We start from the raw sequence: 23,998 nt of genomic DNA on the forward strand, positions 1-23,998 counted from the left end.
TGGGATGGGGGAGAAAATTGGGAAAAGAAGCAAAACCTGTGGGTTGAGATAAGAACGGTTTAATAGAACAGAAAAGAAGAAACTAATAATGATAATGATAACACTAATAAAATGACAACAGCAATAATGAAAGGATTGGAATGTACAAATGATACGCAGTGCAATTGCTCACCACCCGCCGACCGACACCCAGCCAGTCCCCCGAGTGGCGAATCCCTGCCCCCCACTTCCCCGTTTCTGTACTGGATGGGACGTCACATGGTATGGAATACCCCGTTGGCCAGTTTGGGTCAGGTGCCCTGGCTGTGTCCTGTGCCAACTCCTTGTGCCCCTCCAGCTTTCTCACTGGCTGGGCATGAGAAGCTGAAAAATCCTTGACATTAGTCTAAACACTACTGAGCAACAACTGAAAACATCAGTGTTATCAACATTCTTCGCTCTGAACTCAAAACATAGCACTGTACCAGCTACTAGGAAGACAGTTAACTCTATCCCAGCTGAAACCAGGACAGTATCCACCCCTTATTCTATACCATTGACGTCATGCACAGTTCCCATACCTTTAGTTACATTCTGATCAATCCTCACCTTTCCATCCCTTTAAGACATATGAGCAATGATATATATATATATATGTATACACACACAGAGATATCATTCCTTTAGTTCATGGGTCATGTTCATAAAATGTTCATTGAGTTCATTTAGTTTCCGACTCTGGGCTCCATCTGTCATACCAGTCTTTCTGGGCAGGAGGGATGGTGCAAAGTCCTCTCAGTCGGTAGAGCAGAATTGGGCTTCAGTGCAGTGTGGATTAGTCCATGGCAAATGGTGGGGCTGTGTTTCCACCCCTGGGGCAATCGATTCCAAGTGTACTGGACACCCCTCCAAGTAAAGGCAAATTGTGGACGACACTCTGCTGCCAGAGGGATTGAGAAAAACGCATTAGCAATGTCAATTGTAGCATACCACTTGGCTGCCTTTGACTCTAGTTCGTATTGAAGTTCTAGCATATCTGGAACGGCAGCACTCAGTGGTGGCGTAACTTCATTCAGGCCGCGATAGTCAACTGTTAGTCTCCACTCCCCATTAGACTTTCGCACGGGCCATATGGGACTATTAAAAGGTGAGCGAGTTTTGCTGATCACTCCTTGGCTCTCCAGTTGGCGAATCAACTTGTGGATGGGAATCAGAGAGTCTCGGTTGGTGCGATATTGCCGCCGGTGCACCGTCGTGGTAGCAATTGGTACTTGTTGTTCTTCAACCCTCAGCAACCCTACAATCGAAGGGTCTTGAGAGAGACCAGGCAGGGTAGACAGCTGTTCCGTGCCCTCCGTCTCCAAGGCAGCTATACCAAAAGCCCATCGATACCCCTTTGGGTCCTTAAAATACCCTCTCCTGAGATAGTCTATGCCAAGGATGCACGGAGCCTCTGGACCAGTCACAATGGGGTGTTTCTGCCATTCATTCCCAGTTAGGCTTACTTCAGCTTCCAATACAGTTAACTCTTGGGATCCCCCTGTCACACCAGAAATAGAAATGGGTTCTGCCCCTTCATAACTTGATGGCATTAAAGTACACTGTGCGCCGGTGTCTACTAGAGCCTTATACTCCTGTGGGTCTAACGTGCCAGGCCATCGAATCCACACAGTCCAATAGACCCGGTTATCCCTTTCCTCCACCTGGCTGGAGGCAGGGCCCCTCTAATTCTGGTCAGAGTATCCAGTATTCACTTCTCGTAAAATTGGCTCAGAAGTCCCTTCAAGAGGATCAGAAATAAGATCAGCCCTTCTACTCTGTTTGGAAACCGGAGCGGCATTTTTCCTGGTAGAATCCCCTTTTGTGGTGTTTTTTCCTCGCAGCTCACGTACCCGTGCATTTAGGACCGAGGTAGGTTTTCCATCCCATTTCCTCATGTCCTCTCCATGATCACATAAGTAAAACCACAGGGCACCTCGCGGTGTGTACCTTCTATATTCTCTCTCTTGGGCAGAGGAGCGCTCACTCCTAATAGCTGAGACATTGGTCCTTACAGGTGGGCAACAGGACATCTCCTCTTTGAATTGCTGGAAATCCTCAGACAGCTTCTCCACAGCCGAAATGCAGGCTTGTAGGGAGGAGGAGAGATTTTCTTCGTATTGACGGAGTTGGCGAGCCACTTCATCCACTGTCGGTGCCTCTTCGTCTTTCCAGGTCATTATTGCCAGTGAGTTGGCATAGGACGATGGTGCGCTCCGTACAAACTTCCGCCACATGGGTCGTGTGCATTGGACTTCGTCTGGATCTTTGGGTAATTGTGGGTTGTCTGGATCATGATGAATTGTCTCTAGCACAGCTAATTCCCTCAGATATTGGATACCTTTTTCCATGGTTGTCCACTTGCTTGATTGACATATAACATCTTCCTTAAAGGGGTACCTTTCCTTCACACTTGACAGGAGTCGCCTCCAGAGGCTGATGGCTTGTGTCCCTCTTCCAATTGCCTTGTCAATGCCACCTTCCCTGGCAAGCGATCCCAGCTGCTTGGCTTCCCTACCTTCTAATTCCAAGCTATTAGCCCCATTGTCCCAGCATCGGAGGAGCCAGGTGATAATATGCTCACCTATACGGCGGCCAAAATCTTTTCGCATATCCCGCAGCTCACTCAAGGATAGGGACCGGGTTATTACCTCTGGTTCTGCCTCTTCCTCCTGTTCCCGTGATGACCCTGGTTCGCCTTCATCCTTCGCTAAGCGAACTGATTTTTTTGTATATTTCTTTTTCTGTACGGGGGCAACTGATACTGGTGCAGGTTGGTCCGCTGGTTCAGTTGCAGTACCGCTCGCCGGGTCTTGGATAACCGCAGTGTCTGTTGCCAAGGTTTGGGTAGCTGCTGTGCTCGTTGCTGGGGCTGGAGGGACCTCAGTGCCCGTTGCCAAGGTTTGGGTAGCTGCCGTGCTCATTGCCGAGGCTGGAGGGGCTGCAGTGCCTGTCGCTGAGGTTTGGATAGCCACAGTGCTCATCGTTTTGTTGTTAGGTCCAGAGACCTTCTCTTCCCCTTGAGGGTACTGAGTGGTGTCGAACAGGGCTCGATAGGCATGGGCCAGGCCCCAGCACGTTGCAGTAATTTGTATCTCTCTGGAGCTGCCGGGGTGACAGCATACCTTTTCCAAATATTTTACTAGTTCTTCTGGATTCTGCACTTGTTCAGGGGTGAATTTCCAAAACACTGGAGGTGCCCACTTTTCTAGGTACTTGCCCATACTACCCCACACACCCTGCCACTCATAATTATCCAGCCTTGGGGCAGATCTCTGGGTGATTTTCTTAAATAGTTGTTTAACCTTAAATGAGAGCTGAACCACATTCAGAAGCATGCTAATTCCTAGCAGTAGGGCTAGGACCGTGCTGGTCCCAACATCCCAAGAGTATTCAAATTTTTCAAAATTCTCAAACACCATTGTAACTGGACTGAAGGAGAAAGGAGAGGGGAAGAAAGGTATCCCACCCATAGACTGGTTTTCCAAGGAGGAAAGGTAAATGGTATAATTATTAATAGTTTCCCACAGATGGCTTCCACAGTATAAAGGTGACAATGCTGGGTGCAAGTACCGGATTAATCCCACAGCCGACGACTTTATCATACCATAAACCAGTGTTATACAATACATCAAAGCGAAAACCTTAATCCACCTCCCACGGATGATAAGCAGCAGAAGAGGGACTACATACAGCAAGCGAGGTGATACATAACAGAACTTTAAAAACCAGAGCAACAACTCTAAGAACACATAAATCAACATAATGACCAGCAACTATTAGACCGCTATAATGAATGCTTATAACAAATTTGTTTTAACAAGCTCTGGTCAGGTTTGTCGTTATCTCAACCCTTCGTGCCCCACGTTGGGCGCCAAAAAGGACTGTCGTGGTTTAACCCCAGCCAGCAACTAAACACCACGCAGCCGCTCACTCACTCCCCCCCCACCCAGTGGGATGGGGGAGAAAATTGGGAAAAGAAGCAAAACCCGTGGGTTGAGATAAGAACGGTTTAATAGAACAGAAAAGAAGAAACTAATAATGATAATGATAACACTAATAAAATGACAACAGCAATAATGAAAGGATTGGAATGTACAAATGATACGCAGTGCAATTGCTCACCACCCGCCGACCGACACCCAGCCAGTCCCCCGAGTGGCGAATCCCTGCCCCCCACTTCCCCGTTTCTGTACTGGATGGGACGTCACATGGTATGGAATACCCCGTTGGCCAGTTTGGGTCAGGTGCCCTGGCTGTGTCCTGTGCCAACTCCTTGTGCCCCTCCAGCTTTCTCACTGGCTGGGCATGAGAAGCTGAAAAATCCTTGACATTAGTCTAAACACTACTGAGCAACAACTGAAAACATCAGTGTTATCAACATTCTTCGCTCTGAACTCAAAACATAGCACTGTACCAGCTACTAGGAAGACAGTTAACTCTATCCCAGCTGAAACCAGGACAGATGTGCTGTCTCTAGGAAAGCACAGATCCCCACTGCTGTTGTGCCTGTAGATAGGGTACCAAGGGAAGGTGAAGAGCAGCACCAGCTTTCAGGGCTGCGACCTTCCTTGTGGGAGAAGGAGTTGGACGTTTGCCTTTTCGGAAAGAGGCTCTGCCGAGGACGAGCACCATGAGATGTGCTGTGTCTAGGAAAGCACAGATCCCCACTGCTCTTGTGCTTGTGAATAAGCTGCATGGGGAAGGTGAAGACCAGCACCAGCTTTCAGGGCTGCGAACTTCCTTGTGGGAGAAGGAATCGGACTTTTGCCTTTTCGGAAAGAGGCTCTGCCGAGGACGAGCACAGTGAGATGTGCTGTCTCTAGGAAAGCACAGATCCCCACTGCTCTTGTGCCTGTAGATAGGGCACCAAGGGAAGGTGAAGAGCAGCACCAGCTTTCAGGGCTGCGACCTTCCTTTTGGGAGAAGGAGTCGGACGTTTGCCTTTTCGGAAAGAGGCTCTGAGGAGGACGAGCACCATGAGATGTGCTGTCTCTAGGAAAGCAGAGATCCCCACTGCTCTTGTGCCTGTAGATAGGGCACCAAGGGAAGGTGAAGAGCAGCAAGAGCTTTCAAGGCTGCGACCTTCCTTGTGGGAGAAGGAGTTGGACGTTTGCCTTTTCGGAAAGAGGCTCTGCCGAGGATGAGCGCCATGAGATGTGCTGTCTCTAGGAAAGCACAGATCCCCACTGCTGTTGTGCCTGTAGATAGGGTACCAAGGGAAGGTGAAGAGCAGCACCAGCTTTCAGGGCTGCGACCTTCCTTGTGGGAGAAGGAGTTGGACGTTTGCCTTTTCGGAAAGAGGCTCTGCCGAGGACGAGCACCATGAGATGTGCTGTGTCTAGGAAAGCACAGATCCCCACTGCTCTTGTGCTTGTGAATAAGCTGCATGGGGAAGGTGAAGACCAGCACCAGCTTTCAGGGCTGCGAGCTTCCTTGTGGGAGCAGGAGTCGGACGTTTGCCTTTTCGGAAAGAGGCTCTGCCGAGGACGAGCACCGTGACATGTGCTGTCTCTAGGAAAGCACAGATCCCCACTGCTGTTGTGCCTGTAGATAGGGCACCAAGGGAAGGTGAAGACCAGCACCAGCTTTCAGGGCTCGACCTTCCTTTTGGGAGAAGGAGTCGGACGTTTGCCTTTTCGGAAAGAGGCTCTGCCGAGGACGAGCACCATGAGATGTGCTGTCTCTAGGAAATCACAGATTCCCAGTACTCTTGTGCCTGTAGATAGGGCACCAAGGGAAGTTCAATACCAGCACCAGCTTTCAGGGCTGCGACCTTCCTTGTGGGAGCAGGAGTCGGACATTTGCCTTTTCGGAAAGAGGCTCTGCCGAGGACGAGCACCATGAGATGTGCTGTCTCTAGGAAAGCACAGATCCCCACTGCTCTTGTGCTTGTGAATAAGCTGCATGGGGAAGGTGAAGAGCAGCACCAGCTTTCAGGGCTGCGACCTTCCTTGTGGGAGCAGGAGTCGGACGTTTGCCTTTTCGGAAAGAGGCTGTGAGGAGGATGAGCACCATGAGATGTGCTGTGTATAGGAAAGCAGAGATCCACAGAGCTGTTGTGCCTGTAGATAGGGTGCCAAGGGAAGGTGAAGACCAGCACCAGCTTTCAGGGCTGCGACCTTCCTTGTGGGAGCAGGAGTCGGACGTTTGCCTTTTCGGAAAGAGGCTCTGCCGAGGACGAGCACCATGAGATGTGCTGTGTCTAGGAAAGCACAGATCCCCACTGCTCTTGTGCTTGTGAATAAGCTGCATGGGGAAGGTGAAGACCAGCACCAGCTTTCAGGGCTGCGACCTTCCTTGTGGGAGAAGGAATCGGACGTTTGCCTTTTCGGAAAGAGGCTCTGCCGAGGACGAGCACCATGAGATGTGCTGTGTCTAGGAAAGCACAGATCCCCACTGCTCTTGTGCTTGTGAATAAGCTGCATGGGGAAGGTGAAGACCAGCACCAGCTTTCAGGGCCGCGACCTTCCTTGTGGGAGAAGGAGTCGGACTTTTGCCTTTTCGGAAAGAGGCTCTGCCGAGGACGAGCACCGTGACATGTGCTGTCTCTAGGAAAGCAGAGATCCCCACTGCTCTTGTGCCTGTAGATAGGGCACCAAGGGAAGGTGAAGAGCAGCAAGAGCTTTCAGGGCTGCGACCTTCCTTGTGGGAGAAGAAGTTGGACGTTTGCCTTTTCGGAAAGAGGCTCTGCCGAGGATGAGCGCCATGAGATGTGCTGTCTCTAGGAAAGCACAGATCCCCACTGCTGTTGTGCCTGTAGATAGGGTACCAAGGGAAGGTGAAGAGCAGCACCAGCTTTCAGGGCTGCGACCTTCCTTGTGGGAGAAGGAGTCGGACTTTTGCCTTTTCGGAAAGAGGCTCTGCCGAGGACGAGCACCGTGACATGTGCTGTCTCTAGGAAAGCACAGATCCCCAGTGCTGTTGTGCCTGTAGATAGGGCACCAAGGGAAGGTGAAGACCAGCACCAGCTTTCAGGGCTCGACCTTCCTTTTGGGAGCAGGAGTCGGACGTTTGCCTTTTCGGAAAGAGGCTCTGCCGAGGACGAGCACCATGAGATGTGCTGTCTCTAGGAAAGCACAGATCCCCAGTGCTCTTGTGCTTGTGAATAAGCTGCATGGGGAAGGTGAAGAGCAGCACCAGCTTTCAGGGCTGCGACCTTCCTTGTGGGAGCAGGAGTCGGACGTTTGCCTTTTCGGAAAGAGGCTCTGCCGAGGATGAGCGCCATGAGATGTGCTGCCTCTAGGAAAGCACAGATCCCCACTGCTGTTGTGCCTGTAGATAGGGTACCAAGGGAAGGTGAAGAGCAGCACCAGCTTTCAGGGCTGCGACCTTCCTTGTGGGAGAAGGAGTTGGACGTTTGCCTTTTCGGAAAGAGGCTCTGCCGAGGACGAGCACCATGAGATGTGCTGTGTCTAGGAAAGCACAGATCCCCACTGCTCTTGTGCTTGTGAATAAGCTGCATGGGGAAGGTGAAGAGCAGCACCAGCTTTCAGGGCTGCGAGCTTCCTTGTGGGAGAAGGAGTCGGATGTTTGCCTTTTCGGAAAGAGGCTCTGCCGAGGACGAGCACCATGAGATGTGCTGTGTCTAGGAAAGCACAGATTCCCAGTACTCTAGTGCCTGTAGATAGGGCACGAAGGGAAGGTCAATACCAGCACCAGCTTTCAGGGCTGCGACCTTCCTTGTGGGAGCAGGAGTCCGACGTTTGCCTTTTCGGAAAGAGGCTCTGCCGAGGATGAGCGCCATGAGATGTGCTGTCTCTAGGAAAGCACAGATCCGCAGTGCTCTTGTGCCTCTAGCTAGGGTACCAAGGGAAGGTGAAGAGCAGCACCAGCTTTCAGGGCTGCAACCTTCCTTGTGGGAGAAGGAGTCGGACGTTTGCCTTTTCGGAAAGAGGCTCTGCCGAGGACGAGCACCATAAGATGTGCTGTGCCTAGGAAAGCACAGATTCCCAGTACTCTTGTGCCTGTAGATAGGGCACCAAGGGAAGGTGAAGAACAGCACCAGCTTTCAGGGCTGCGACCTTCCTTGTGGGAGCAGGAGTCGGACGTTTGCCTTTTCAGAAAGAGGCTCTGCGGAGGACGAGCACCATGAGATGTGCTGTGTCTAGGAAAGCACAGATCCCCACTGCTCTTGTGCTTGTGAATAAGCTGCATGGGGAAGGTGAAGACCAGCACCAGCTTTCAGGGCTGCGACCTTCCTTGTGGGAGAAGGAATCGGACTTTTGCCTTTTCGGAAAGAGGCTCTGCCGAGGACGAGCACCGTGAGATGTGCTGTCTCTAGGAAAGCACAGATCCCCACTGCTCTTGTGCCTGTAGATAGGGCACCAAGGGAAGGTGAAGACCAGCACCAGCTTTCAGGGCTGCGACCTTCTTTTTGGGAGAAGGAGTCGGACGTTTGCCTTTTCGGAAAGAGGCTCTGCGGAGGACGAGCACCATGAGATGTGCTGTCTCTAGGAAAGCACAGATCCCCAGTGCTGTTGTGCTTATGAATAAGCTGCATGGGGAAGGAAAAGACCAGCACCAGTTTTCAGGGCTGCGACCTTCCTTGTGGGAGCAGGAGTCGGACGTTTGCCTTTTCGGAAAGAGGCTCTGCCGAGGACGAGCTCCATGAGATGTGCTGTCTCTAGGAAAGCACAGATCCCCAGTGCTGTTGTGCTTTGAATAAGCTGCACAGGTAAGGTGAAGAGCAGCACCAGCTTTCAGGGCTGCGACCTTCCTTGTGGGAGAAGGAGTTGGACGTTTGCCTTTTCGGAAAGAGGCTCTTGCGGGGACGAGCACCATGAGATGTGCTGTCTCTAGGAAAGCACAGATCCCCAGTGCTGTTGTGCTTGTGTATAAGCTGCATGGGGAAGGTGAAGAGCAGCACCAGCTTTCAGGGCTGCGACCTTCCTTGTGGGAGCAGGAGTCGGACGTTTGCCTTTTCGGAAAGAGGTTCTGCCGAGGACGAGCACCATGAGATGTGCTGTGTCTAGGAAAGCACAGATCCCCACTGCTGTTGTGCCTGTAGATAGGGCACCAAGGGAAGGTGAAGAGCAGCACCAGCTTTCAGGGCTGCGACCTTCCTTGTGGGAGCAGGAGTTGGACGTTTGCCTTTTCGGAAAGAGGCTCTGCCAAGGACGAGCACCATGAGATGTGCTGTCTCTAGGAAAGCACAGATCCCCACTGCTCTTGTGCTTGTGAATAAGCTGCATGGGGAAGGTGAAGACCAGCACCAGCTTTCAGGGCTGCGACCTTCCTTGTGGGAGAAGGAGTCGGATGTTTGCCTTTTCGGAAAGAGGCTCTGCCGAGGACGAGCACCATGAGATGTGCTGTGTCTAGGAAAGCACAGATTCCCAGTACTCTAGTGCCTGTAGATAGGGCACGAAGGGAAGGTCAATACCAGCACCAGCTTTCAGGGCTGCGACCTTCCTTGTGGGAGCAGGAGTCCGACGTTTGCCTTTTCGGAAAGAGGCTCTGCCGAGGATGAGCGCCATGAGATGTGCTGTCTCTAGGAAAGCACAGATCCGCAGTGCTCTTGTGCCTCTAGCTAGGGTACCAAGGGAAGGTGAAGAGCAGCACCAGCTTTCAGGGCTGCAACCTTCCTTGTGGGAGAAGGAGTCGGACGTTTGCCTTTTCGGAAAGAGGCTCTGCCGAGGACGAGCACCATAAGATGTGCTGTGCCTAGGAAAGCACAGATTCCCAGTACTCTTGTGCCTGTAGATAGGGCACCAAGGGAAGGTGAAGAACAGCACCAGCTTTCAGGGCTGCGACCTTCCTTGTGGGAGCAGGAGTCGGACGTTTGCCTTTTCAGAAAGAGGCTCTGCGGAGGACGAGCACCATGAGATGTGCTGTGTCTAGGAAAGCACAGATCCCCACTGCTCTTGTGCTTGTGAATAAGCTGCATGGGGAAGGTGAAGACCAGCACCAGCTTTCAGGGCTGCGACCTTCCTTGTGGGAGAAGGAATCGGACTTTTGCCTTTTCGGAAAGAGGCTCTGCCGAGGACGAGCACCGTGAGATGTGCTGTCTCTAGGAAAGCACAGATCCCCACTGCTCTTGTGCCTGTAGATAGGGCACCAAGGGAAGGTGAAGACCAGCACCAGCTTTCAGGGCTGCGACCTTCCTTGTGGGAGAAGGAGTCGGACGTTTGCCTTTTCGGAAAGAGGCTCTGCCGAGGACGAGCTCCATGAGATGTGCTGTCTCTAGGAAAGCACAGATCCCCACTGCTGTTGTGCTTTAAATAAGCTGCACAGGTAAGGTGAAGAGCAGCACCAGCTTTCAGGGCTGCGACCTTCCTTGTGGGAGAAGGAGTTGGACGTTTGCCTTTTCGGAAAGAGGCTCTTGCGGGGACGAGCACCATGAGATGTGCTGTCTCTAGGAAAGCACAGATCCCCAGTGCTGTTGTGCTTGTGTATAAGCTGCATGGGGAAGGTGAAGAGCAGCACCAGCTTTCAGGGCTGCGACCTTCCTTGTGGGAGCAGGAGTCGGACGTTTGCCTTTTCGGAAAGAGGTTCTGCCGAGGACGAGCACCATGAGATGTGCTGTGTCTAGGAAAGCACAGATCCCCACTGCTGTTGTGCCTGTAGATAGGGCACCAAGGGAAGGTGAAGAGCAGCACCAGCTTTCAGGGCTGCGACCTTCCTTGTGGGAGCAGGAGTTGGACGTTTGCCTTTTCGGAAAGAGGCTCTGCCAAGGACGAGCACCATGAGATGTGCTGTCTCTAGGAAAGCACAGATCCCCACTGCTCTTGTGCTTGTGAATAAGCTGCATGGGGAAGGTGAAGACCAGCACCAGCTTTCAGGGCTGCGACCTTCCTTGTGGGAGAAGGAGTCGGACGTTTGCCTTTTCGGAAAGAGGCTCTTGAGGGGACGAGCTCCATGAGATGTGCTGTCTCTAGGAAATCACAGATTCCCAGTACTCTTGTGCCTGTAGATAGGGCACCAAGGGAAGGTGAAGACAAGCACCAGCTTTCAGGGCTGCGAGCTTCCTTGTGGGAGCAGGAGTCGGACATTTGCCTTTTCGGAAAGAGGCTCTGCCGAGGACGAGCACCATGAGATGTGCTGTCTCTAGGAAAGCACAGATCCCCACTGCTGTTGTGCTTTGAATAAGCTGCATGGGGAAGGTGAAGACCAGCACCAGCTTTCAGGGCTCCGACCTTCCTTGTGGGAGAAGGAGTTGGACGTTTGCCTTTTCGGAAAGAGGCTCTGCCGAGGACGAGCACCATGAGATGTGCTGTGTCTAGGAAAGCACAGATCCCCAGTGCTGTTGTGCTTGTGAATAAGCTGCATGGGGAAGGTGAAGAGCAGCACCAGCTTTCAGGGCTGCGACCTTCCTTGTGGGAGCAGGAGTCGGACGTTTACCTGTTCGGAAAGAGGCTCTGCCGAGGACGAGCACCATGAGATGTGCTGTCTCTAGGAAAGCACAGATCCCCACTGCTGTAGTGCTTGTGAATAAGCTGCATGGGGAAGGTGAAGACCAGCACCAGCTTTCAGGGCTGCGACCTTCTTGTGGGAGAAGGAATCGGACGTTTGCCTTTTCGGAAAGAGTCTCTGCCGAGGATGAGCACCGTGAGATGTGCTGTCTCTAGGAAAGCACAGATCCCCACTGCTGTTATACTTGTGAATAAGCTGCATGGGGAAGGTGAAGACCAGCACCAGCTTTCAGGGCTGCGACCTTCCTTGTGGGAGAAGGAGTCGGACGTTTGCCTTTTCTGAAAGAGGCTCTGCCGAGGACGAGCACCATGATATGTGCTGTGTATAGGAAAGAACAGATTCCCAGTACTCTTGTGCCTCTAGATAGGGCACGAAGGGAAGGTCAATACCAGCACCAGCTTTCAGGGCTGCGACCTTCCTTGTGGGAGCAGGAGTCCGACGTTTGCCTTTACGGAAAGAGGCTCTGCCGATGACGAGCAACATGAGATGTGCTGTCTCTAGGAAAGCACAGATCCCCAGTGCTGTTGTGCTTGTGAATAAGCTGCATGGGGAAGTTGAAGACCAGCACCAGCTTTCAGGGCTGCGACCTTCCTTGTGGGAGAAGGAGTCGGACGTTTGCCTTTTCGGAAAGAGGCTCTGCCGAGGATGAGCGCCATGAGATGTGCTGTCTCTAGGAAAGCACAGATCCGCAGTGCTGTTGTGCCTCTAGCTAGGGTACCAAGGGAAGGTGAAGAGCAGCACCAGCTTTCAGGGCTGCAACCTTCCTTGTGGGAGAAGGAGTCGGACGTTTGCCTTTTCAGAAAGAGGCTCTGCGGAGGACGAGCACCATGAGAGGTGCTGTGTCTAGGAAAGCACAGATCCCCACTGCTCTTGTGCTTGTGAATAAGCTGCATGGGGAAGGTGAAGACCAGCACCAGCTTTCAGGGCTGCGACCTTCCTTGTGGGAGAAGGAATCGGACTTTTGCCTTTTCGGAAAGAGGCTCTGCCGAGGACGAGCACCGTGAGATGTGCTGTCTCTAGGAAAGCACAGATCCCCACTGCTCTTGTGCCTGTAGATAGGGCACCAAGGGAAGGTGAAGACCAGCACCAGCTTTCAGGGCTGCGACCTTCTTTTTGGGAGAAGGAGTCGGACGTTTGCCTTTTCGGAAAGAGGCTCTTGAGGGGACGAGCTCCATGAGATGTGCTGTCTCTAGGAAATCACAGATTCCCACTACTCTTGTGCCTGTAGATAGGGCACCAAGGGAAGGTGAAGACAAGCACCAGCTTTCAGGGCTGCGAGCTTCCTTGTGGGAGCAGGAGTCGGACATTTGCCTTTTCGGAAAGAGGCTCTGCCGAGGACGAGCACCATGAGATGTGCTGTCTCTAGGAAAGCACAGATCCCCACTGCTGTTGTGCTTTGAATAAGCTGCATGGGGAAGGTGAAGACCAGCACCAGCTTTCAGGGCTGCGACCTTCCTTGTGGGAGAAGGAGTTGGACGTTTGCCTTTTCGGAAAGAGGCTCTGCCGAGGACGAGCACCATGAGATGTGCTGTCTCTAGGAAAGCACAGATCCCCAGTGCTGTTGTGCTTGTGAATAAGCTGCATGGGGAAGGTGAAGACCAACACCAGCTTTCAGGGCTGCGACCTTCCTTGTGGGAGCAGGAGTCGGACGTTTACCTGTTCGGAAAGAGGCTCTGCCGAGGACGAGCACCATGAGATGTGCTGTCTCTACGAAAGCACAGATCCCCAGTACTCTTGTGCTTGTGAATAAGCTGAATGGGGAAGGTGAAGACCAGCACCAGCTTTCAGGGCTGCGAGCTTCCTTGTGGGAGAAGGAGTCGGACGTTTGACTTTTCGGAAAGAGTCTCTGCCGAGGATGAGCACCGTGAGATGTGCTGTCTCTAGGAAAGCACAGATCCCCACTGCTGTTATACTTGTGAATAAGCTGCATGGGGAAGGTGAAGACCAGCACCAGCTTTCAGGGCTGCGACCTTCCTTGTGGGAGAAGGAGTCGGACGTTTGCCTTTTCGGAAAGAGGCTCTTGAGGGGACGAGCACCATGATATGTGCTGTGTATAGGAAAGAACAGATTCCCAGTACTCTTGTGCCTGTAGATAGGGCACGAAGGGAAGGTCAATACCAGCACCAGCTTTCAGGGCTGCGACCTTCCTTGTGGGAGCAGGAGTCCGACGTTTGCCTTTACGGAAAGAGGCTCTGCCGATGACGAGCAACATGAGATGTGCTGTCTCTAGGAAAGCACAGATTCCCAGTACTCTTGTGCCTGTAGATAGGGCACCAAGGGAAGGTGAAGAACAGCACCAGCTTTCAGGGCTGCGACCTTCCTTGTGGGAGCAGGAGTCGGACGTTTGCCTTTTCAGAAAGAGGCTCTGCGGAGGACGAGCACCATGAGATGTGCTGTGTCCAGGAAAGCACAGATCCCCACTGCTCTTGTGCTTGTGAATAAGCTGCATGGGGAAGGTGAAGACCAGCACCAGCTTTCAGGGCTGCGACCTTCCTTGTGGGAGAAGGAATCGGACTTTTGCCTTTTCGAAAGAGGCTCTGCCGAGGACGAGCACCGTGAGATGTGCTGTCTCTAGGAAAGCACAGATCCCCACTGCTCTTGTGCCTGTAGATAGGGCACCAAGGGAAGGTGAAGACCAGCACCAGCTTTCAGGGCTGCGACCTTCTTTTTGGGAGAAGGAGTCGGACGTTTGCCTTTTCGGAAAGAGGCTCTTGCGGGGACGAGCACCATGAGATGTGCTGTCTCTAGGAAAGCACAGATCCCCAGTGCTGTTGTGCTTATGAATAAGCTGCATGGGGAAGGAAAAGACCAGCACCAGTTTTCAGGGCTGCGACCTTCCTTGTGGGAGAAGGAGTCGGACGTTTGCCTTTTCGGAAAGAGGCTCTGCCGAGGACGAGCACCATGAGATGTGCTGTCTTTAGGAAATCACAGATTCCCAGTACTCTTGTGCCTGTAGATAGGGCACCAAGGGAAGGTGAAGAGCAGCACCAGCTTTCAGGGCTGCGACCTTCCTTGTGGGAGCAGGAGTCGGACGTTTACCTTTTCGGAAAGAGGCTCTGCCGAGGACGAGCTCCATGAGATGTGCTGTCTCTAGGAAAGCACAGATCCCCAGTGCTGTTGTGCTTTGAATAAGCTGCACAGGTAAGGTGAAGAGCAGCACCAGCTTTCAGGGCTGCGACCTTCCTTGTGGGAGCAGGAGTCGGACGTTTGCCTTTTCGGAAAGAGGCTCTTGAGGGGACGAGCTCCATGAGATGTGCTGTCTCTATGAAATCACAGATTCCCACTACTCTTGTGCCTGTAGATAGGGCACCAAGGGAAGGTGAAGACAAGCACCAGCTTTCAGGGCTGCGAGCTTCCTTGTGGGAGCAGGAGTCGGACATTTGCCTTTTCGGAAAGAGGCTCTGCCGAGGACGAGCACCATGAGATGTGCTGTCTCTAGGAAAGCACAGATCCCCACTGCTGTAGTGCTTGTGAATAAGCTGCATGGGGAAGGTGAAGACCAGCACCAGCTTTCAGGGCTGCGACCTTCCTTGTGGGAGCAGGAGTCGGACGTTTACCTGTTCGGAAAGAGGCTCTGCCGAGGACGAGCACCATGAGATGTGCTGTCTCTAGGAAAGCACAGATCCCCAGTACTCTTGTGCTTGTGAATAAGCTGCATGGGGAAGGTGAAGACCAGCACCAGCTTTCAGGGCTGCGAGCTTCCTTGTGGGAGAAGGAGTCGGACGTTTGCCTTTTCGGAAAGAGTCTCTGCCGAGGATGAGCACCGTGAGATGTGCTGTCTCTAGGAAAGCACAGATCCCCACTGCTGTTATACTTGTGAATAAGCTGCATGGGGAAGGTGAAGACCAGCACCAGCTTTCAGGGCTGCGACCTTCCTTGTGGGAGCAGGAGTCGGACGTTTGCCTTTTCGGAAAGAGGCTCTTGAGGGGACGAGCACCATGATATGTGCTGTGTATAGGAAAGAACAGATTCCCAGTACTCTTGTGCCTGTAGATAGGGCACGAAGGGAAGGTCAATACCAGCACCAGCTTTCAGGGCTGCGACCTTCCTTGTGGGAGCAGGAGTCCGACGTTTGCCTTTACGGAAAGAGGCTCTGCCGAGGACGAGCACCATGAGATGTGCTGTCTCTAGGAAAGCACAGATTCCCAGTACTCTTGTGCCTGTAGATAGGGCACCAAGGGAAGGTGAAGAACAGCACCAGCTTTCAGGGCTGCGACCTTCCTTGTGGGAGCAGGAGTCGGACGTTTGCCTTTTCAGAAAGAGGCTCTGCGGAGGACGAGCACCATGAGATGTGCTGTGTCTAGGAAAGCACAGATCCCCACTGCTCTTGTGCTTGTGAATAAGCTGCATGGGGAAGGTGAAGACCAGCACCAGCTTTCAGGGCTGCGACCTTCCTTGTGGGAGAAGGAATCGGACTTTTGCCTTTTCGAAAGAGGCTCTGCCGAGGACGAGCACCGTGAGATGTGCTGTCTCTAGGAAAGCACAGATCCCCACTGCTCTTGTGCCTGTAGATAGGGCACCAAGGGAAGGTGAAGACCAGCACCAGCTTTCAGGGCTGCGACCTTCTTTTTGGGAGAAGGAGTCGGACGTTTGCCTTTTCGGAAAGAGGCTCTTGCGGGGACGAGCACCATGAGATGTGCTGTCTCTAGGAAAGCACAGATCCCCAGTGCTGTTGTGCTTATGAATAAGCTGCATGGGGAAGGAAAAGACCAGCACCAGTTTTCAGGGCTGCGACCTTCCTTGTGGGAGAAGGAGTCGGACGTTTGCCTTTTCGGAAAGAGGCTCTGCCGAGGACGAGCACCATGAGATGTGCTGTCTTTAGGAAATCACAGATTCCCAGTACTCTTGTGCCTGTAGATAGGGCACCAAGGGAAGGTGAAGAGCAGCACCAGCTTTCAGGGCTGCGACCTTCCTTGTGGGAGCAGGAGTCGGACGTTTACCTTTTCGGAAAGAGGCTCTGCCGAGGACGAGCTCCATGAGATGTGCTGTCTCTAGGAAAGCACAGATCCCCAGTGCTGTTGTGCTTTGAATAAGCTGCACAGGTAAGGTGAAGAGCAGCACCAGCTTTCAGGGCTGCGACCTTCCTTGTGGGAGCACGAGTCGGACGTTTGCCTTTTCGGAAAGAGGCTCTTGAGTGGACGAGCTCCATGAGATGTGCTGTCTCTATGAAATCACAGATTCCCACTACTCTTGTGCCTGTAGATAGGGCACCAAGGGAAGGTGAAGACAAGCACCAGCTTTCAGGGCTGCGAGCTTCCTTGTGGGAGCAGGAGTCGGACATTTGCCTTTTCGGAAAGAGGCTCTGCCGAGGACGAGCACCATGAGATGTGCTGTCTCTAGGAAAGCACAGATCCCCACTGCTGTTGTGCTTTGAATAAGCTGCATGGGGAAGGTGAAGACCAGCACCAGCTTTCAGGGCTGCGACCTTCCTTGTGGGAGAAGGAGTTGGACGTTTGCCTTTTCGGAAAGAGGCTCTGCCGAGGACGAGCACCATGAGATGTGCTGTCTCTAGGAAAGCACAGATCCCCAGTGCTGTTGTGCTTGTGAATAAGCTGCATGGGGAAGGTGAAGACCAGCACCAGCTTTCAGGGCTGCGACCTTCCTTGTGGGAGCAGGAGTCGGACGTTTACCTGTTCGGAAAGAGGCTCTGCCGAGGACGAGCACCATGAGATGTGCTGTCTCTAGGAAAGCACAGATCCCCAGTACTCTTGTGCTTGTGAATAAGCTGCATGGGGAAGGTGAAGACCAGCACCAGCTTTCAGGGCTGCGAGCTTCCTTGTGGGAGAAGGAGTCGGACGTTTGCCTTTTCGGAAAGAGTCTCTGCCGAGGATGAGCACCGTGAGATGTGCTGTCTCTAGGAAAGCACAGATCCCCACTGCTGTTATACTTGTGAATAAGCTGCATGGGGAAGGTGAAGACCAGCACCAGCTTTCAGGGCTGCGACCTTCCTTGTGGGAGCAGGAGTCGGACGTTTGCCTTTTCGGAAAGAGGCTCTTGAGGGGACGAGCACCATGATATGTGCTGTGTATAGGAAAGAACAGATTCCCAGTACTCTTGTGCCTGTAGATAGGGCACGAAGGGAAGGTCAATACCAGCACCAGCTTTCAGGGCTGCGACCTTCCTTGTGGGAGCAGGAGTCCGACGTTTGCCTTTACGGAAAGAGGCTCTGCCGATGACGAGCAACATGAGATGTGCTGTCTCTAGGAAAGCACAGATCCCCAGTGCTGTTGTGCTTGTGAATAAGCTGCATGGGGAAGTTGAAGACCAGCACCAGTTTTCAGGGCTGCGACCTTCCTTGTGGGAGAAGGAGTCGGACGTTTGCCTTTTCGGAAAGGGGCTCTGCCGAGGATGTGCGCCATGAGATGTGCTGTCTCTAGGAAAGCACAGATCCGCAGTGCTGTTGTGCCTCTAGCTAGGGTACCAAGGGAAGGTGAAGAGCAGCACCAGCTTTCAGGGCTGCAACCTTCCTTGTGGGAGGAGTCGGACGTTTGCCTTTTCAGAAAGAGGCTCTTGCGGGGACGAGCACCATGAGATGTGCTGTGTCTAGGAAAGCACAGATCCCCACTGCTCTTGTGCTTGTGAATAAGCTGCATGGGGAAGGTGAAGACCAGCACCAGCTTTCAGGGCTGCGACCTTCCTTGTGGGAGAAGGAATCGGACTTTTGCCTTTTCGGAAAGAGGCTCTGCCGAGGACGAGCACCGTGAGATGTGCTGTCTCTAGGAAATCACAGATCCCCACTGCTCTTGTGCCTGAAGATAGGGCACCAAGGGAAGGTGAAGACCAGCACCAGCTTTCAGGGCTGCGACCTTCTTTTTGGGAGAAGGAGTCGGACGTTTGCCTTTTCGGAAAGAGGCTCTTGCGGGGACGAGCACCATGAGATGTGCTGTCTCTAGGAAAGCACAGATCCCCAGTGCTGTTGTGCTTATGAATAAGCTGCATGGGGAAGGAAAAGACCAGCACCAGTTTTCAGGGCTGCGACCTTCCTTGTGGGAGAAGGAGTCGGACGTTTGCCTTTTCGGAAAGAGGCTCTGCCGAGGACGAGCACCATGAGATGTGCTGTCTTTAGGAAATCACAGATTCCCAGTACTCTTGTGCCTGTAGATAGGGCACCAAGGGAAGGTGAAGAGCAGCACCAGCTTTCAGGGCTGCGACCTTCCTTGTGGGAGCAGGAGTCGGACGTTTACCTTTTCGGAAAGAGGCTCTGCCGAGGACGAGCTCCATGAGATGTGCTGTCTCTAGGAAAGCACAGATCCCCAGTGCTGTTGTGCTTTGAATAAGCTGCACAGGTAAGGTGAAGAGCAGCACCAGCTTTCAGGGCTGCGACCTTCCTTGTGGGAGAAGGAGTTGGACGTTTGCCTTTTCGGAAAGAGACTCTTGCGGGGACGAGCACCATGAGATGTGCTGTCTCTAGGAAAGCAGAGATCCACAGAGCTGTTGTGCCTGTAGATAGGGTGCCAAGGGAAGGTGAAGAGCAGCACCAGCTTTCAGGGCTGCGACCTTCCTTGTGGGAGAAGTAGTCGGACGTTTGCCTTTTCGGAAAGAGGTTCTGCCAAGGACGAGCACCATGAGATGTGCTGTGTCTAGGAAAGCACAGATCCCCACTGCTGTTGTGCCTGTAGATAGGGCACCAAGGGAAGGTGAAGAGCAGCACCAGCTTTCAGGGCTGCGACCTTCCTTGTGGGAGCAGGAGTCGGACGTTTGCCTTTTCGGAAAGAGGCTCAGCCAAGGACGAGCACCATGAGATGTGCTGTTTCTAGGAAAGCACAGATCCCCAGTGCTGTTGTGCTTGTGAATAAGCTGCATGGGGAAGGTGAAGACCAGCACCAGCTTTCAGGGCTGCGACCTTCCTTGTGGGAGAAGGAGTCGGACGTTTGCCTTTTCGGAAAGAGTCTCTGCCGAGGATGAGCACCGTGAGATGTGCTGTCTCTAGGAAAGCACAGATCCCCACTGCTGTTATACTTGTGAATAAGCTGCATGGGGAAGGTGAAGACCAGCACCAGCTTTCAGGGCTGCGACCTTCCTTGTGGGAGAAGGAGTCGGACGTTTGCCTTTTCGGAAAGAGGCTCTTGAGGGGACGAGCACCATGATATGTGCTGTGTATAGGAAAGAACAGATTCCCAGTACTCTTGTGCCTGTAGATAGGGCACGAAGGGAAGGTCAATACCAGCACCAGCTTTCAGGGCTGCGACCTTCCTTGTGGGAGCAGGAGTCCGACGTTTGCCTTTACGGAAAGAGGCTCTGCCGATGACGAGCAACATGAGATGTGCTGTCTCTAGGAAAGCACAGATCCCCAGTGCTGTTGTGCTTGTGAATAAGCTGCATGGGGAAGTTGAAGACCAGCACCAGTTTTCAGGGCTGCGACCTTCCTTGTGGGAGAAGGAGTCGGACGTTTGCCTTTTCAGAAAGGGGCTCTGCCGAGGATGTGCGCCATGAGATGTGCTGTCTCTAGGAAAGCACAGATCCGCAGTGCTGTTGTGCCTCTAGCTAGGGTACCAAGGGAAGGTGAAGAGCAGCACCAGCTTTCAGGGCTGCAACCTTCCTTGTGGGAGAAGGAGTCGGACGTTTGCCTTTTCGGAAAGAGGCTCTGCCGAGGACGAGCACCATAAGATGTGCTGTGCCTAGGAAAGCACAGATTCCCAGTACTCTTGTGCCTGTAGATAGGGCACCAAGGGAAGGTGAAGAACAGCACCAGCTTTCAGGGCTGCGACCTTCCTTGTGGGAGCAGGAGTCGGACGTTTGCCTTTTCGGAAAGAGGCTCTGCGGAGGACGAGCACCATGAGATGTGCTGTGTCTAGGAAAGCACAGATCCCCACTGCTCTTGTGCTTGTGAATAAGCTGCATGGGGAAGGTGAAGACCAGCACCAGCTTTCAGGGCTGCGACCTTCCTTGTGGGAGAAGGAATCGGACTTTTGCCTTTTCGGAAAGAGGCTCTGCCGAGGACGAGCACCGTGAGATGTGCTGTCTCTAGGAAAGCACAGATCCCCACTGCTCTTGTGCCTGTAGATAGGGCACCAAGGGAAGGTGAAGACCAGCACCAGCTTTCAGGGCTGCGACCTTCTTTTTGGGAGAAGGAGTCGGACGTTTGCCTTTTCGGAAAGAGGCTCTTGCGGGGACGAGCACCATGAGACGTGCTGTCTCTAGGAAAGCACAGATCCCCAGTGCTGTTGTGCTTATGAATAAGCTGCATGGGGAAGGAAAAGACCAGCACCAGTTTTCAGGGCTGCGACCTTCCTTGTGGGAGAAGGAGTCGGACGTTTGCCTTTTCGGAAAGAGGCTCTGCCGAGGACGAGCACCATGAGATGTGCTGTCTTTAGGAAATCACAGATTCCCAGTACTCTTGTGCCTGTAGATAGGGCACCAAGGGAAGGTGAAGAGCAGCACCAGCTTTCAGGGCTGCGACCTTCCTTGTGGGAGCAGGAGTCGGACGTTTACCTTTTCGGAAAGAGGCTCTGCCGAGGACGAGCTCCATGAGATGTGCTGTCTCTAGGAAAGCACAGATCCCCAGTGCTGTTGTGCTTTGAATAAGCTGCACAGGTAAGGTGAAGAGCAGCACCAGCTTTCAGGGCTGCGACCTTCCTTGTGGGAGAAGGAGTTGGACGTTTGCCTTTTCGGAAAGAGACTCTTGCGGGGACGAGCACCATGAGATGTGCTGTCTCTAGGAAAGCAGAGATCCACAGAGCTGTTGTGCCTGTAGATAGGGTGCCAAGGGAAGGTGAACACCAGCACCAGCTTTCAGGGCTGCGACCTTCCTTGTGGGAGAAGGAGTCGGACGTTTGCCTTTTCGGAAAGAGGCTCTGCCGAGGACGAGCACCATGAGATGTGCTGTGTCTAGGAAAGCACAGATCCCCAGTGCTGTTGTGCTTGTGAATAAGCTGCATGGGGAAGGTGAAGAGCAGCACCAGCTTTCAGGGCTGCGACCTTCCTTGTGGGAGCAGGAGTCGGACGTTTGCCTTTTCGGAAAGAGGCTCTGCCGAGGACGAGCACCATGAGATGTGCTGTCTCTAGGAAAGCACAGATCCCCACTGCTGTTGTGCTTTGAATAAGCTGCACAGGTAAGGTGAAGAGCAGCACCAGCTTTCAGGGCTGCGACCTTCCTTCTGGGAGAAGGAGTTGGACGTTTGCCTTTTCGGAAAGAGGCTCTTGCGGGGACGAGCACCATGAGATGTGCTGTCTCTAGGAAAGCAGAGATCCACAGAGCTGTTGTGCCTGTAGATAGGGTGCCAAGGGAAGGTGAAGACCAGCACCAGCTTTCAGGGCTGCGACCTTCCTTGTGGGAGCAGGAGTCGGATGTTTGCCTTTTCGGAAAGAGGCTCTGCCGAGGACGAGTCCCATGAGATGTGCTGTCTTTAGGAAAGCACAGATCCCCACTGCTCTTGTGCTTCTGAATAAGCTGCATGGGGAATGTGAAGACCAGCTGCAGATTTCAGGGCTGCGACCTTCCTTGTGGGAGCAGGAGTCGGACGTTTGCCTTTTCGGAAAGAGGCTCTTGCAGGGACGAGCACCATGAGATGTGCTGTCTCTAGGAAAGCACAGATCCCCAGTGCTGTTGTGCTTCTGAATAAGCTGCATGGGGAAGGTGAAGACCAGCACCAGCTTTAAGGGCTGCGACCTTCCTTGTGGGAGAAGGAGTCGGACGTTTGCCTTTTCGGAAAGAGGCTCTGCCGAGGACGAGCACCATGAGATGTGCTCTGTCCAGGAAAGCAGAGATCCACAGAGCTGTTGTGCCTGTAGATAGGGCACCAAGGGAAGGTGAAGACCAGCACCAGCTTTCAGGGCTGCGACCTTCCTTGTGGGAGAAGGAGTCGGACGTTTGCCTTTTCGGAAAGAGGCTCTGCCGAAGACGAGCACCATGAGATGTGCTGTGTCTAGGAAAGCACAGATCCCCAGTGCTCTTGTGCTTGTGAATAAGCTGCATGGGGAAGGTGAAGACCAGCACCAGCTTTCAGGGCTGCGACCTTCCTTGTGGGAGCAGGAGTCGGACGTTTGCCTTTTCGGAAAGAGGCTCTGCCGAGGATGAGCGCCATGAGATGTTCTGTCTCTAGGAAAGCACAGATCCCCAGTGCTGTTTTGCCTGTAGCTAGGGTACCAAGGGAAGGCGAAGAGCAGCCCCAGCTTTCAGGGCTGCGACCTTCCTTGTGGGAGAAGGAGTTGGACGTTTGCCTTTTCGGAAAGAGGCTCTGCCGAGGACGAGCACCATGAGAAGTGTTGTCTCTAGGTAAGCACAGATCCCCACTGCTCTTGTGCTTGTGAATAAGCTGCATGGGGAAGGTGAAGACCAGCACCAGCTTTCAGGGCTGCGAGCTTCCTTGTGGGAGAAGGAGTCGGACGTTTGCCTTTTCGGAAAGAGTCTCTGCCGAGGATGAGCACCGTGAGATGTGCTGTCTCTAGGAAAGCACAGATCCCCACTGCTGTTATACTTGTGAATAAGCTGCATGGGGAAGGTGAAGACCAGCACCAGCTTTCAGGGCTGCGACCTTCCTTGTGGGAGCAGGAGTCGGACGTTTGCCTTTTCGGAAAGAGGCTCTTGAGGGGACGAGCACCATGATATGTGCTGTGTATAGGAAAGAACAGATTCCCAGTACTCTTGTGCCTGTAGATAGGGCACGAAGGGAAGGTCAATACCAGCACCAGCTTTCAGGGCTGCGACCTTCCTTGTGGGAGCAGGAGTCCGACGTTTGCCTTTACGGAAAGAGGCTCTGCCGATGACGAGCAACATGAGATGTGCTGTCTCTAGGAAAGCACAGATCCCCAGTGCTGTTGTGCTTGTGAATAAGCTGCATGGGGAAGTTGAAGACCAGCACCAGTTTTCAGGGCTGCGACCTTCCTTGTGGGAGAAGGAGTCGGACGTTTGCCTTTTCGGAAAGGGGCTCTGCCGAGGATGTGCGCCATGAGATGTGCTGTCTCTAGGAAAGCACAGATCCGCAGTGCTGTTGTGCCTCTAGCTAGGGTACCAAGGGAAGGTGAAGAGCAGCACCAGCTTTCAGGGCTGCAACCTTCCTTGTGGGAGGAGTCGGACGTTTGCCTTTTCAGAAAGAGGCTCTTGCGGGGACGAGCACCATGAGATGTGCTGTGTCTAGGAAAGCACAGATCCCCACTGCTCTTGTGCTTGTGAATAAGCTGCATGGGGAAGGTGAAGACCAGCACCAGCTTTCAGGGCTGCGACCTTCCTTGTGGGAGAAGGAATCGGACTTTTGCCTTTTCGGAAAGAGGCTCTGCCGAGGACGAGCACCGTGAGATGTGCTGTCTCTAGGAAATCACAGATCCCCACTGCTCTTGTGCCTGAAGATAGGGCACCAAGGGAAGGTGAAGACCAGCACCAGCTTTCAGGGCTGCGACCTTCTTTTTGGGAGAAGGAGTCGGACGTTTGCCTTTTCGGAAAGAGGCTCTTGCGGGGACGAGCACCATGAGATGTGCTGTCTCTAGGAAAGCACAGATCCCCAGTGCTGTTGTGCTTATGAATAAGCTGCATGGGGAAGGAAAAGACCAGCACCAGTTTTCAGGGCTGCGACCTTCCTTGTGGGAGAAGGAGTCGGACGTTTGCCTTTTCGGAAAGAGGCTCTGCCGAGGA

This window comes from Harpia harpyja, chromosome 13 (assembly GCF_026419915.1).
Source record: "Harpia harpyja isolate bHarHar1 chromosome 13, bHarHar1 primary haplotype, whole genome shotgun sequence".
NCBI lineage: Eukaryota > Metazoa > Chordata > Aves > Accipitriformes > Accipitridae > Harpia > Harpia harpyja.